Consider the following 16,516-nt stretch of genomic DNA (forward strand, 5'->3'; position numbering starts at 1 on the left):
AACCAGTCCTTTAAGTAGCTCATGACAGACCAGGAGTTTGGCAATATATTTCATTCTTTTCCTTGTGTCTTGAGAGGGGAAACTTTCATATATATATTTTTTTCAAGGTAAATTTTCCCATTAGCTTATAAATACTTACTGAAAGTAAATATATGTACTTAATAAAAATATACTGTAACATCACAAGAGATGTAAAAAAAATATTAAATGTTACCTTAATTGTATTGTAAAATAAAAATAAAATTCAAGAGGAGGCAGTATGGTATATTTGTTGTGAGCTTAGGTTTGGATTCACATAATTAATTTAGTTCCAACATGTAAATTAAGTGACTAAGAAGTTCATTTCCCTTATTATCAACTCCTTCCATCTCTAAAAAAGTGTGAAGGGGGATTTTTAAAGTTTTATTTTATATTTAGTTGAGAAATAATTTTTTTATGTATTATGGGGTACAGTGTAATGTTTGGTGCAAGTATACATTATGGAATAAACAAATCAGGCTAATTATCATATTCATAACCTCAAATTCTTTTTTTCTTTGCGGTAAGAACATTTAAAGACCATTCTTTTTAAAAAAAATTTCTTAGTTATAGTTGGACACAATACTTTTACTTTATTTATTTATTTTTATGTGGTGCTGAGGATCAAACCTAGTGCCTTGCAAGAACTAGGTGAGTGCTCTACCACTGAGCCACAACCCCAGCCTCTTAAAGACCATTCTTTTAGCTCTTTAAAAATATAAAATGCATCATTATTAACTATAAACACTATGCTATATAATCACTGGAATATGATCACTGGAATCTATTTCTTCTGAAATGAAACTGAACTTTGACCACCATCACCCCTTTCCCTTCCATGACCCCTGATCCTTTGTCCTTAGCCTCTGGTAATCACCATTCTAACTCTCTGTTTCCATGACTTTGGCATTTTTAGTTTCCACATATGAATTTCTTTAATGAAACAAAAAGCACTCCTTAAAAATGAGATATCATCATCACCAGAGCTGGCATTAATTGTGAAAGCAAAGATAAACTACCAAGTATCCTTAGAAGGATGGAGAAAAAAACAGATAAGTTTAGTCTTAAAGAACATGCATAGCCTGCATTAATAGTACAGTGTGAGAAAAATATGTAAGGAATGAAGAACAGGGTGAACGAATGTGTACCTATTATAAATGGTGTTGGTATTTGTCCCAGCTAGGCTACTTATAGATGACACAAGAAAATTGGAAGTAGCAGTCAAAAGTAGATTATTAACAAAGCTAAACACAGGAAAATCATAGGCCACTTAGCAAACATTTATGGACAAGTGACAACAGAAAAAAAAAAAGAAAGAAAAAACCATAAAATCTGGGATAAGGAATTGAACCAACAAGAATGGATGCTCAGAATTAGTTATTCTAAGGGGTCTTTGAAATTAAAACTGACAGGAATTTGACCATGAAAGAAAGAGAGTGAAAGTAGTTTGCACTTGCCTTCAGTGGGCTGAAGGTCATCCCTGAGTAAAATTAGACAATTATGAACCAGATGCCTGGAAGAAAAAAATGTGCACAGTATGTTTAGCACCAGCATTTTATCAATTTTATATACTTTTATGTGTCACAAAAATGAGAGCAACAAATAATAATCAAGTACTGGATTTAATGAGAAAGAAGATGTCAAATTTGCAATTTAAACAGATGAAGGGTCAATAGAAATCATGCAACCACTTTTTGTTTGTTGTTGTTAATTTGGGAGAATTTTAACTGCAGGGAACCTCATGAATTTTTGATTACACTTTGTTGGGACAAAAGTATCTGAAACAAGGTTACTGAATCTAAAAGATCAAATTTCACACAATCTATACATAAATAACAGCCCATTAAATATGAAGATGGATTCATTAACCTGGCTGAGGTTTCTGAAAGTCTACTGTAGCAATTTGTAAAGCTTTGGGTCTTACAAAGGTAGAAGTAAAAGGAAGCTGCAATTCTCCAACCAGATTTAAAGTACTATTAAAATGTTTTCTTACTTATTGTTTAATGTGACAACATTTTAAATACAACACACTTACTGCTTTTCTAAACACTGCTGAGAATGTTTTAATGCTATCATTTTTCATCTATTTTATAAAATTCAAGAAATTTGTGACTGTTTTTCCTTTAAAACAGATGCCAATTTTCTACATTAAAACTAGGATTTCTGGGCTGAGGATTTAACTTGGTGGTGAGATACATGACTAACATGCAAGAGAGTCTGGGTTTGATCCCCAGCAACACACACACAAAAAAAAAAAAAAGAAAAAAAAAAACAGAAAGAAAGAAAGAAAAAGAAAAACAAGCGGGACATGGTGGCACATGCCTGTAATCCCAGAAGATCTGGGACAGTAGGATCACAAGTTCAAAGCCAGCCTTAGCAAAAGTGAGGTGCTAAGCAACTCATTGAGACCTTGTCTCTAAATAAAATACAAAAATAGGACTGAGGATGTGGCTCTAGTTGAGTGCCCTTGAGTTCAATGCCTGGTAAACCATCCCCCAGCATAAAAAAAAAAAAAGAAAAACAAAATTCCTTCAATAGGACTTTTTAAAAGACCTAACAGTTTATTTTGACTGACCAAATCTTAATACATCAATTTTGTTTACAGAAATTACATCTATACTTCTACCCAAGATTACAGTAATGTTTTAGTAAGCTGTTTTCCTACTGTGACTAAATGAACAGATTAGAACAATTTTATGGGAAGAAAAGTTTATTTGAGGGCTCAGAGTTTCAGAGGTCTTAGTCCATAGAAGGCCAGATCCATTCCATGGGATGCAAGGTGAGGCAGGACATCATGGTGAAAGAGTGTGGCAGAGGAAAGCAGCTCACATTGCAATCAGGAAGCAGAGAGAAAGAGTCCACTATCCAGATATCCAAATATATACCCCAAAGATCCAATTCCCACCTCCTCCAGCCACACCCTACCACTTTAATTACCTCTCAGTTAATCCCTACAGGGGAATTAATTCTTTGTTTGGGTTAAGGCTCTTATAACCCAATAATTTCTCCACTGAACCTTCTTTCATTATCTCACACAAGAGCTTTTGGGGGACACCTCACATCCAAACCATTACAATTATATATGAGTATATTTCTACCCAAAATTACAATTTTAAATTACTGACAAAATAACAATTAAGTAGTACTGATTAATAATTTATAAAATTTAATATAATAATTTATGTTATAAGAAAAAATCACTAAATATCACTACATGAATGTACAAAATTCATTTTGGATACATTCTTATAATTGAAGCATATTTTCCACAGTTCCTGTAATATAGTAGATCTATAAAGTCTATAAAGTATTCAATGTCATATTAACCACAAAAATTTTTAGAACTGAAAATAGAACATATTAAAGTCTTTCAAATTTGAAGAAATATTCTTGTTTCAAATATGTTTATGAATCTCCCATGTGTGCATGTAATTATTTTCTTTGTGGCTATCCTAAGATGCAGGTTATTTTTCATATCCATTATGTAAAAGGATTCATTAACATCTCTTTTCCCATACTTTTTTAAGTATAAACTTAATGTTACATTATGAAAATGATTTGACCTTTGTGTTGATGTGTATACAGATGCATACATCACAGTTCTATTTATATTAAGTTAAAACATAATACCAATTATTAGCAATCTACATCTAGATTAAGTCAAAGATTAGATGGAAAATGCAATAAAGCCATATTTGGGGTAAACAATACTAAGGCCTCACAAATCATCAAATAAAGACAAAAATATAATATTTTTAAAAATTTCTAAGGAGAATGTGGAAACATAAGTACTATCACCTAATCAAAGTAAATCCTCAATTTGGCTTGTTTTCTAAATACGACTTGCTTTATGCTATTGTCTTTGTTAGCTCTGAAATAATACTTAATCTAAGAGAAAAATTCAGGACAAGTAAGGAAAGCTATTGATAGTGCATTTTAATAATAAAATACTATAAAAAATGTTGGTTCTTAAAGTCTTGTTTTTCATCTTGCACTTGTGACCCCTCTATTTTCATTTTGGGACACAGTTGAAGATTTTTGATTCATTTTATATGCCTAAATGGATTATGGGTAAATTAAAAGTTATGTTTATAAAAAGAACTTTGGCCATTATAATCAAATAAATACCCCATCATAAGGCTGGATTGGGGGCTGATATAACTCACATTTTCCTTACGGCATATCTCTCTCATGGCTTCATATTTTTCAGAGTTGCTATGATTTAGGAGATATAATTTAATAGCAGTCTATATAAATCCATTCTATAATTAACTGTATACATTATAACTTACTTCAGTTATCAAAAACATTCTGGGGCTGGGGTTGTGGCTCAGCGGTAGAGCGCTCACCTAGCACGTGTGAGGCCCTGGGTTCGATCCTCAGCACCACATAAAAATAAAAAAAATAAAATAAATGTATTGTGTCCAGCTACAACTAAAAAATAAATATTAAAAAAAAATTCTAATAAAAATATAATACAATCTTTTACTTTTGTTTGCAGTTGCCAAGAAAGACAGACTTACTCATCCTTCTATATTACTAATTTAATAATAATAGGCTATTGAATTTTACTTAGAAGCCAGGCAATATGCATAATTTCTTAGGTATTAATGCATTTAATCTTCAGTCTTTGAGTTAAATTTTATCACCACTTCTCATGTATGGAAACTCAGGCTCAGAAAGATATAAACCTGCCCAATATTAGAGAGCTGGTAAATACATTGGGTTTTGAATCAAGGTCTGTCTAATCCTAAGGCTGTGGACTTTGCATTATTTCACACTACCATTTAAATACTTACATTAAGTTGCTCATTTAATTAATAGTATTTTTGAATCTTTGTACTGTCTTCTAAACAGATCTAAGTTATGCTGTTACTGATAAATGCATACTTACTTAAAAGAAAACCTTAGAAAAACTTTAATTAGAAAAACTTTAATTAAAAAACTTTAATTAGAATGAACTTATGAAAGCTGCTTAAATTGTTTATTACAATGACAAAATATAAGCATGATAAGTTAGTGACCTGGAAATCATATTTTTACCTCAATCTAATTGAAGGTAGGAAGACAAGGGATTTAAGGATCACTTGGCTTAGAAGTCATTTGAGAAATATACTAGTTTCCTTTACTGACCTACTAATTTTAGCATTTTACATGTAAAAGTTGGTTTAGGAAGGGGGATCTCTTTATTTTCTAAAAAAAATCATAATTTTGAATAGTTTTACTTTCACCTATATATCTTAACACTACTTATCTTTGTAATTAGCAAAAATGTACGTATTTATGGGTTACAATGTGTAATTTGATACATATATATATTGATAAGATTGTGAAATGATCAAACAAGTTTAATCAGTGTATCAATAGCTTCAAATATCATTTCTTTGTGGTGAGAACTTTGAAATTCCTCTCTTTTTAATTGTTTTGAAACATACAATATATTATCATTAACTATACTCACTATTCTGTGCATCACATCACCAGAACCTATTCCTTCTATCTAACTGAAATATTGTATCCTTTTTAATTGCTTTTATTATTTTTTTAAATACACAACAACAGTGGAATGCATTACAACCCTTATTAAACATATAGAGTACAATTTTTCATATCTCTGTATATAAAGTATGTTCATATCAATTTATGCCATTATACATGTACTTTTTTGCATTATAATTCTTAATACACATATATACCATAGTTATTATATATCTCTGTTTGTATATAAGGTGTGTTGACACCCAATTCAAGTCTTCATACATGTACTTTGTATAATGATGACCATCACTTTCCACCATCCTTGCTAATCCCCTTCCTCCTCCCTTTCCCTCTCAGCCCTCTTTCTTATCTAGAATTAATCTAATCCTTTCTATTGATATTTTAAAGAAAAATAATGTATTCTTCACTATCAGATTTTAGAAGAGACACATGAAAAGAAGAAATAGTGTTTTTCATTGAAATAATATTTTCATATTAATGATGAGGATTTTTAATTTTCATTTCTATTTTTAGACTCCTGTGTTAAGCCTTGGATTTGTAGTTTACTTGTAAAGTAGGAATAATAAGAAGAAACAAAAGCAAAATAATGGGCCAACTCATATTCTAAGAGGGATAGATTTATTACATCTCCACATATGGTTTATTTGGGCACTTGAACCACATACACTTGCATCAATTCTTTTTTCAAGTGGTAGGGCAATTGCCAAATCCAAAGTAGAGCCTCTAATGGGGAAGTAACAGAAGTAGAAAAGCTGAGCTAAAATAATCACATTTTCTCAGTGACATGAAAATGTTCTATTAAAAGCAGCACAAGTCTGTGGTTGGCAATCTCTTAAGAATCACATCATTATTTTGTTTGCTACTTATGCTTCTCAGATTTACAAACCATTTACAGAATCAAGTGTGTCTGATAATATGTTTACTTCAGATGTTAAAAATACTCAGGATCTATAACTGTAGTAAAGAAACACAAATAGTATTTTTTCAGAAATATTTTCTGAATAGAATAAAAGGTAAATGTAATTCATACATGGTACATATGTTTTTGCAAAATCATAATAATGCATTATTTATGTTCTCAGTGGTGGATTGAATATGAATCTAGTAAAGCAAAATACATTAGTAGGCTGTATTTTGATTTGAGTATTCCTTGAATATTTTTCCTTTCATAGTATTTCTGAATTTGGCACTTCAATATCTAGGTAAGGCAATACAGCACAATCTAGTTAGGCAGTAGGAACCCCAGGAGAACATGTTAAATGTAAATCTCAGAAATAATAGGGTCAGCTATCCAGAAAGATAGATAAGAATAAAGCAGACATAACTTTATGGAAAGACAAGGCAAAGAGTGATTTTCTAATTTCCTAGTTTCAAATGCAAAAAAAAATTAAAATTAAATTAAACTATCAGAATATATTAATTTAATACATTTTTTTTAATTCAACATCATTGTGAGGATTTAAATTTAGGGTCTCATTTTTTGTTTCAGTCAAAAGCTAATCTGAGAGTTTCAACAGTTCTCAAAATAATCTATTTTGTGGATTGGGGATATAGCTTGGTGGTAGTGTGCTTGTCTACTATGTACAACCCCTGGGTTCAATCTTCATCACTACCAAAAATAATAATAATACATTTTTTCTTATCAATGCGCTTTGCTGGTTTTGAACTTGTGATCCTCCTGTCTCAGACTCCCAAACTGCTGAGATTACAGGTTTGCACCACCATGCCTGGCATTACTTAGTGATTTACCTATCTTCTATTTCTTCCATAGACTGGTATATAATCCTCTTTCAAACTCTTTATCAAAAATTAATTTATGTATATAAATAAGAAAATTTTATTATCTCATTTCCATTAGAATGTTAAATTGTTCTACTTTATTTATGTTGGCACTAAAAACAGTGTATCACCATTTGCTTTTACTAAAACAGACTGTCAAAAATATCTGTACATTCTATAGTCTGATTATATAAGCACATTAACTATTATTATTATCCTGTTAAAATTCATTAATTTGATGTACACTAATTCAGATTTTGTAATACTTGAAATAGGTGGTATATTGTTAATGTTGAAAAGAGTTTCCTAAAGAAATTAAGTAAGGGAAAGGAAAACTCCAAATAAAGAGAAAACAATGCTTAAATGGACATTAGGAATGTTAATTTACATTAACAAAAATGTAATACTTGTATCAGCAGACAATAGTTTAGGTTTCGATATACTAATTAAAAAAGAAACCTAGACTAGATGTTAAATTAATATTCCTAGTAGAAAACATGCATTTAATGTAATTTCCTTTCTTTTCAAAAGAAATTATAATTCCTTTACTACATTGTTTTACCATCTAAGGCCAATTAGTGAAAAGAATCAAACCTGAACAGACTTTTTCTATTCTTGAAAAACATTATAAAGTGTATGGGGATGATACCTCTGCACAAAATAACAATTTGTAGAAAGATGTTACTTTATAAATACTAGTAGAAAATAAGAGCTAAAACACTGTTCTACTCAATTCAGCAAATATTCAATAGCCAGTATACACAAAACACTGCACTGACACACAATGTACCATGATATATGTGAACAGTCCATCACTTTCTGTAGTCAGATTCCTAAGAAATAATATTATCTTCAGTTTATGCATATACTAAAACAAATATAAATCAAAGGGAATACTGATATCTTGAAGTAAGTACTGTATTGTGCCCATTTCTATAATTTATAAGCCTTAAACTCACCAAAATTTATTTTCCTCACTGAACATCCATTAAAACATTTTTTAATATTAGTAACAAAAACAAGATTAACAAAGTTAGATAAAGTTAAAGCCTAGAATTGAAATGCCACATTTAAAGAAGTTTTATAGCAGAAAATTCTGTGTTAATACTTGGGCCAACTGGAAATATAAGCAGAGACTTCTGGACAAACCTAGATGATATTTTTTTTCCTAAAGAAAGTAAGGTGAGGTACAGAAATGAGAATGTCAATTCCTTGTGTTAAGACAATGTATTAGTCCATTTTCCATTCCTTTTTTTAAAACAAAACAAAACAAAACAAACTCAATGCTGGACACTTTATGAAAAAAAGAAGTTGATTTAGTTCACATTTTGGAAGACTGAAAATCCAAACAGCATGGCACCAACTCCGGTGAGGGCCTCTTTGACATCATGGCAGAGGGTGTCACTGTGGAAGCACATGTGAGAGGAAGAAAGAGACCTATGTTGCTAGAGAATCACAGAAAGACTCTGGTCCCATGAGGGCTACATTAATCCCTTCCAATGATATGCTATCAATGACCTAATGACCTCCTCTATATCCCACTTCTTTTTTTTTTTTTTTTTTTTTTTTTTTTGGTACTGGGAAATGAACTCAGGGGCACTTGACCACTGAGCCACATCCCCAGCCCTATATTGTATTTTATTTAGAGAAAGGATCTCACTGAGTTCCTTAGTGCCTCGCCATTGCTGAGGCTGGCTTTGAACTTGCAATCCTCCTGCCTCAGCCTCCCAAGCCATAGGGATTACAGGCATATACCACCATGCTGGCTAAGTCCCACTTCTTAAAGATCCCACAACTCCTTAATATCACCATACTGAGGAAGGACTAAGCTACCAACACATGAATGTTTGGGGATGCAATCTATATTCAAACCATACCAAGCAATGTTTCTGTTCTGGAATGAACTATAGTGTGTGAATATCAATAATAATTGTCATTTCAACAGTTCAATCGATTGCTGTATGACAGGTACTTTTCAGAATAGTTGATATAAAGTACCTCATTCAACCCTCTCAACAACTAACTACTTCATCATACTAATTTTATTGATGCAGAAATAAGCTATGCAGAGTAAATATGTAACTTGCTGGAAGGTGGAAAAGCCACTCAAAGTCACAATTGGGATTTGAATTTAGGTAGTCTCTCTAGAGGGCCAGAGTCTTAATAACTAAAAAAAAAGAAGATAAATAACACTTATCTTTCTAGAATTTCTTCTCTAATTTGCCTTTTTCTTGGTGGTTTTGGAGATTAAATGCAAATCAATAATGACTAAAAATATTTCAAATTTTGCCAGGATCTAAATAAATGTAATAGCTAGCACATGCAAGAGTCTTTCAGCTACCTCAGAACTTTTTAGGTTGCCCAAGAGACTCTTACAGAGAGATTAAAAATTATAATTTCAACAATACACAAAAAGTCAAATTTTAAAAGTCCTACCAGTTGTATCTTGCCTTCCTGTAGCCAAATTTTAAGTCAATTGCAAAGGAAGTGATAATGAATCCATACCATACTGTATTTGAAAATAAACTAGGCTCTAACTTAGAATTATTTTCTAAACCAAATGTAGAAATGTATTCATGCCTTTAACAAATATTTATTGAATATACACAAAAAATGAAGAAATATATATAAGGTCTTCCTCCATCCATGGTTTTATGTGACAAAATATTGTGCCATATAAAATTAAGTGACACAAAAATTCATGTTTTTGTGAATAACCCGTGAATAATTTCAGAATATAATTTACATATATGTACATTTTTAAAATAAAATATTATGTACATTAAAGTTTACATATATGTATTTAGTTTTATTAGTTTGCAATAGATTAAACTTTCTCCACAGAAATCTAATTGGGTAGTATTCTGGATGTATTTTTATAATTTCTGATACTGTAAACATGGAAACAAGTACACAGAATGTGCTGGACAGGATCTGATGAAAAATGAAGGATTTCTGTCTTCCAGAAAAAGGAGGTGGAGAAAGTGTGACTATATTTATGGGTATGATGCATCACAGATAAAATAATGTATGACACTACTAAGAATTCAGACTAGGATAGAATTTATCCTTGCACTAACAATTTTAAATTAAGTATGTATAGGCTGAAATTTGGGGCTTATTTAAACTCTGCTCCATAATCACAAAGACTATACACACATATTACTGTATAGGGGTAGAGTGTTTCAGAAGGTATAAGTAGAAATGCCTAAGTGAATCTCTCCAAATAAACACGTTTGAAGAATGTTTGCAACCCTCTTAAGCTAAGTTGAGAATTTAGCACTAAAGATCACCTAAAGAGAGGCTGAAAGAAAGGAGAGGTGGAGATAAAATGTATGATAACATTTTACTGGACACTGGAACATAGCTTACTCTCATAATATGACATTGTGAAATATACAGGTTTTCACTCCTTGTTCTGAATAAAATATTTAAAAGCCCAGAGGTTCCTAGAAATCATGTGGAAATTTTTTAAGCATAAACCAAGAAAATTTCTTCTGGTGGTGTAGCAATTCTGATCATGGAAATATATAGGGAAGCATTCCCCTTGGGAGTAAACTCTTGAGGGGGGGTGGAGTAACAGGTGCTCTGTCCCCCACCCTTAGAATGCCCTGCAATCTCTCCTAGGCTCTAGTAAAATAACTAAATATATGTGCAACTTCTAGTTGGTATGCAATGACCTGCTTGAGAAGCCATTGTGCTGGAGCCTCATCAGCCTCAACCTTGATTACAGGCACATAGTTCCTGGTTGTAAAGGAACTTGCTTGCTACATAACTACAATGTTCCATCAAGCTCCCATGTTCCCAGATCTGCCCACCTAACAGTAACTTCAGACAATGGACTTTCTTGATAACTGCACAAAGCTCCTAACATTGCATATTGTAACTGCAGAATGTAACTGAAGAATAAGCAACATTACTGATACTATAAGCAATAATGTAGTTGTGGCACTAATGTCCTAATGTAAACTATTGGTATAAACAAATGTGGCCACTTGGATTAGCAGCCATTTTCCTACATCTGCACCTTGTCTCTGTGTCTCCGTTTATTTTACTTACAGGTGGGACAAGAGAACTAGGTCCCACCAGAAGAGATTTTTCTGGTGGTTTTGAAATCTAATAAGAAAAAATAATAATGGAATAGCCTGGATAGAATCAACACCAATTGATTCTAATGGATTTTTACTGCAACAACAACATGTAGTCTTTGATAGAAGGGAGTAGGATTGCAGATCACACAAACTTGTTTGTGACATCCCACAATGAAGGTGGTAAAATAAAGGGATGGACCTTTTTACTTGACTGTGTTGAAAGAGATTAGTCTCATGTAGTCTCTTGGAAATAATCATAGTAAGAAGGACATAGGAAGAAATGAATGAGTAGAAATGAAATGAAAGGCTCCATAAAATACTGTTGAATTCACAAGAGGAAAAAATAAAACAATGCCAGCCTGATTTGGAAGTTGCTTCACTGGATCATTCACAGGTGCATTGAGACTAGGTAATAATTTTATTATAAATTCAACTTCATGCAGTGGCCTTTGAAAGTGAATATATAGTAATAAGATCATCATTAAATTTTCCTACTAATATTTCCTTTATAAACACTCTATAAAATAGCATGCAAAAATCTGCATCTCCTTTTATGTGAAGATGTAATGTAAATAATTCAAACTGGAAAAGTTTGCTTAACTACTTGAACAAATGCATTCTGTTCACAAGTATCCAGAATGATGTAGATCACATAAAGGTGTCATAATCTTTTTTAGTCAGCTTTTCATCATTGTGATCAGAAAATCCAACAAGAACAATAAAAAGGAGGAAATATTTATTTTGATTCACAGTTTCAGAGGTTCAGCCCATGATTGGCCGAGAACTCCTTAGCTGTGGGCCTAAGGTAAGGCAGAATATCAGGGCCAAAGGACATGGGGAAGAAAAGCAGATCCGAATATGACAAACAAGAAGCTGGGACTTCTGCTCACCAGGAAAAACATATAAACCTAAAGGCACACTTCATCTGACCTACTTCTACCAGTGCCACTCTACCTGCCTATAGTTACTGCCCAGGTAATCACTTTTAATCTATTGAACAGGCTACACTACTTATAGTCTAATCATTGGAAATCTGAAAATTCTTGCACTATCTCACATGAGATTTTATGAAATACTTTATACTGAAACAATAACAATTCCTTCAGCTACACAGAGAGATTAAATATACCATTTATATTCTACCACTCTCTCATTTTCAGAGAAATAAAATATTTATTTACATATATATATATATATTTTTTGGTTCACCTTCATTTTTTTATTAGTTGCTCAAAACAATACAAAGATCTTGACATATCATACATTTGATTCAAATAGGGTATGAATTCTCATTTTTCCACGTGTACAGATTGCAGGATCTCATTGGTTATATAACCAATAAAATATTTATTTTAATGGATATTTTATTTTTATAATTATTAAACAGGTAAAATATATATTTTAAAAACCAAGTGTTTCTAATATTTAAGTGAATGAATGCATTGTCCATAAGCTTTGAGATATAATTTTATGAAACATAGACAATTGGCATTATTTCAAAACAGCTTCTAACTCTCTCCCAAGATGATGGATATGAAGATGATAGCACACATTCTTGGTGGGAAGTGCTGGTAACACAAAGGACAGTATGGACATTGATCTCTGAGAATTGTGGTTGTAGATATGGACCTCTCTGATGGCTCCTTATAGCATGGGCTCAGGGGCTTATCTTTGTTATGCCTATCTCAATGGGATTTTAGGAATGGGTCAGTCACTTGGTTATTGATTATTTAAGTCATTTAAAGGGAAAATACACTAGCAGTATTTTCCTATGGCAAAGGATAAGAGGACAAGCAGCATAAAATTCAAACAGTGTTAAGAATGAAGAGGCAAGAAGACACATAAAAAGGACTTTGTACATACACTTAGAAATATAGCACACATCTCACAAAGTCTGGGCTGAATACCTACTCAGAAAAGGTGTCAGAAAACCTTAAGCTTTCAACTGTGGGTGACACAGGGGCTCTGTAAAAGCAGGCAATGTAGGATAAAACAAAGTTGTAAATGGACTTGCTAACTGGTGAAAGAGGATATCAACCCAAAGCTAATCTGCAAAGAGCAATGGAATAGAATTCATTTTTTTCCCAGGAGTTTAAGGATCTCTGTTAAATTACTAATTAACCACAAAGCAAACAGAATACAGACTTCAGTAACCATGCATGAACTATAAGTTAAAATTGAGTTAAGAAATTCACTAAGAAAAAATACAACACACAAAAAACAGCAAAAAAGAAACACTGGAGAGGGGTGATTTGATTTTCAGAGTTGTCACATTTTAAAACTTAAAGTGACATTTTCTAACAAAATATTATGAGGCAAACAAGGAAATAAGAAAGTATGATCCACTTATGTTGTTGGTAGATTATCAATACAAATTGTCTAAGGAAGCCCAGACATTGGGATTAAGACTAGACATTGAACAAAGACTTTAAATCAACAGCTTTAAATATATTCAAAGAATTAAAGGAAGCTAGAGGAAATAGTCTACCAAATACAAAACATGAATATAGTGATAGAGCTTGTAAAATGGACTCAAATAAATTCTAATGAGATTCCAGTGAAATTTTGTAGCTGAAAGAATAACAAAAATGAAAAATTTACTACATTGGATTAATGGTAATAGCAAGCAGGAGAAAAAAATGAATCTGAATTGAGATGATCTATTCTGAGAGCAGAAAGTTAAAATAATTAAGAAATATGAATATTCTAAGAGTATCCCTAAGCATACTAAAAATGCATAATTTAAATCCAAAAAAGGCTTATGTGGTTACACAGACAAGATATTAGTAAAAATATTCATTAAAACAATTTCAAAAGTTGATTAGAGATCTAAATCTACACATATAAGGAACTCAACAAATTCCCAATAGGAAACAAATAGAGAATCTTGGAAGCATTGAGAGAGACTTAACTCATAACATACAAATATTCCTAAAAATGATTACTAGCAAACTTCTCTTTAGAAAAGGCTGGAGACAAATGACAGTGGAATGATATACTTAAAATGCTGAAAGAAAAATAATTGAACAAGAATTCTCTACTTTTGAAATCATTCTTTAATAACAAGGAGGAAATTAAGACATTTCCAGAAAAATAAAAGTGAATAGAATTAGTCACTAGTAATCCTGATGTACAACAATTCCAAAAGGAAATTATTCAGTCTGAATTGTAAGAACCCTAGATAATAACCTGAAGACATACAAAGGAATAAAAACCCTGGTAAAGGTAATTATCAATATTAAATGGATATGGTTTTATTGTATTCTTAGTTTGTAATTCTTATTTATATCTATATAATTTAAAAGTCAAGTTCATGAAATAATTTTAAACCTATATTAGTGAAAGCACTACACATAAAGATGATTTGTGATGATAATATTATAAAGAGGGACATGTATACAAATAGTGTTTTTTATACTACTGAAGGTAAAATGCTATTAAAATTAGATTGTTATGTATTTTCAGATGTCAAATATAATCACCAGAGAAACCTGTAATAAAATGAGAAAAGAATACATGAAAAGAAATGAGAAGGAAATCTAAATGGCATACTTGAGAAAATCAAACACAAATGAAAAATGTAATTGAGAAATTGAAAATAAAATGATATAATGCATATAGGAAATTAGCAAAATGGGAACATTACTTTAAATGTGAATGGAATAATATCTCCTATTAAATGGCAGAGATTATAGCATGGATTCTTTTAAAAGCTATATACATTTTTTTTTTCTAAAAAAGGCACAATTTAGTGTAAGGAAATAATAATAAAGAGGAGACAGAGACAAGGTGCAGAGGCAGGGTAGGTGGCAGAGTGGCTCCTTGTCCAAATGGCCAAGTTTATTTATACCATAGGTTACATTAGGTCATTAGTACCATAACCACATTATTGTTTAGAGTATCAGTAAAGTTGCTTATTCTGCAGTTACATTTCATAGTTACAATATGCAATATTAGGAGCTTTGTGCAATTCTCAAGAAAGTCCATTGTCTGAAGTTACTGATAGGTGGGCAGCTCCAGGAGCACCAGAACTTGGTGAAACATTGTAGTTATCTACCAAACAAGTTCTTCTATTCCCAGGAGCTATGTGCCTGGAATCAAGGTCGAGGCTTGATGAGGCTCTAACACAGAGGTATCTCTGGGCACTGCCATACCAGCTAGATATTGCACATATATTAGCTATATTATTAGATCCTAAGAGAGACTACAAACTCCTGTCTGTTACCCCCAAGGAGTTTGCTCACCAGGGGAATGCTTCCCTGTACATTTCCATGGTCAGAATCCTTACAGTTTAGATGCAAAGATACAACCAGTTTAAAAGTGATTAGAAAAAAAAATTCAACTAAAATCAAACCCCCAAAGAACGGGCATGATTATAGTAATAAATACCTCCTTATCCATGGGGGATACATTCCAATACACATAATGGGTAGCAGAAATAGCAGGCAATAGAGAATCATTTATATATATATATATATATATATATATATATATATATATATGTGTGTGTGTGTGTGTGTGTGTGTGTACATAACATGTTTTCCTATATATACACATGCATATGATGAAGTTTAACTTAAGAATTAGGCACATTAGAGATAAATAATAACTAATAATGAAATTGAACAAATATAACAATATAGTGTAATAAATTATGCAAATGAAGTCTTCCTCTCCCCTTATCAATATATCTTTCTGTAGTCCACACATTCTTCTTTTGCTCATGATTATATGAGATGATATAATGCTTATATGATGAGAATAAGAATGATATAGGCATCACAATATAACATAATACTACTATGTAAAACAAGCACTGCAAAAATCACAATATCTGATCTGGTAACTGACTAATGGAAGGGCAGGGTATACAGACTGGATGTGCTGGAAAAAGGATGATTCACTTTCCAGCTGGGGCAGAGTAGGGCAGTCCAAATTTTATCATAGTACTCTGAATGAAACACAATTTAAAAATTATAAATTGCTTCTGGAATTTTCAATCCAATGTTTTGGTACAATATTTACCATGGGTTCCATGTAAAGAGAAACAACAAATATGAAGGGACTAGTATATCAAACAAATATACCTAAGTAAAAACATTGCTACAAGGACAAAGGACATTACATAT

General features: G+C 31.8%; 1 protein-coding gene across 2 annotated transcripts in view; it reads right to left on the reverse strand.

Annotated features, from left to right (window-relative positions):
• The window catches only part of Klhl4 (kelch like family member 4), a 91,564-nt gene that overhangs the window by 48,858 nt on the left and 26,190 nt on the right, over positions 1-16,516 (reverse strand). The window lies entirely within an intron of this gene.

Source organism: Marmota flaviventris, chromosome X (genome assembly GCF_047511675.1).
Source record: "Marmota flaviventris isolate mMarFla1 chromosome X, mMarFla1.hap1, whole genome shotgun sequence".
NCBI lineage: Eukaryota > Metazoa > Chordata > Mammalia > Rodentia > Sciuridae > Marmota > Marmota flaviventris.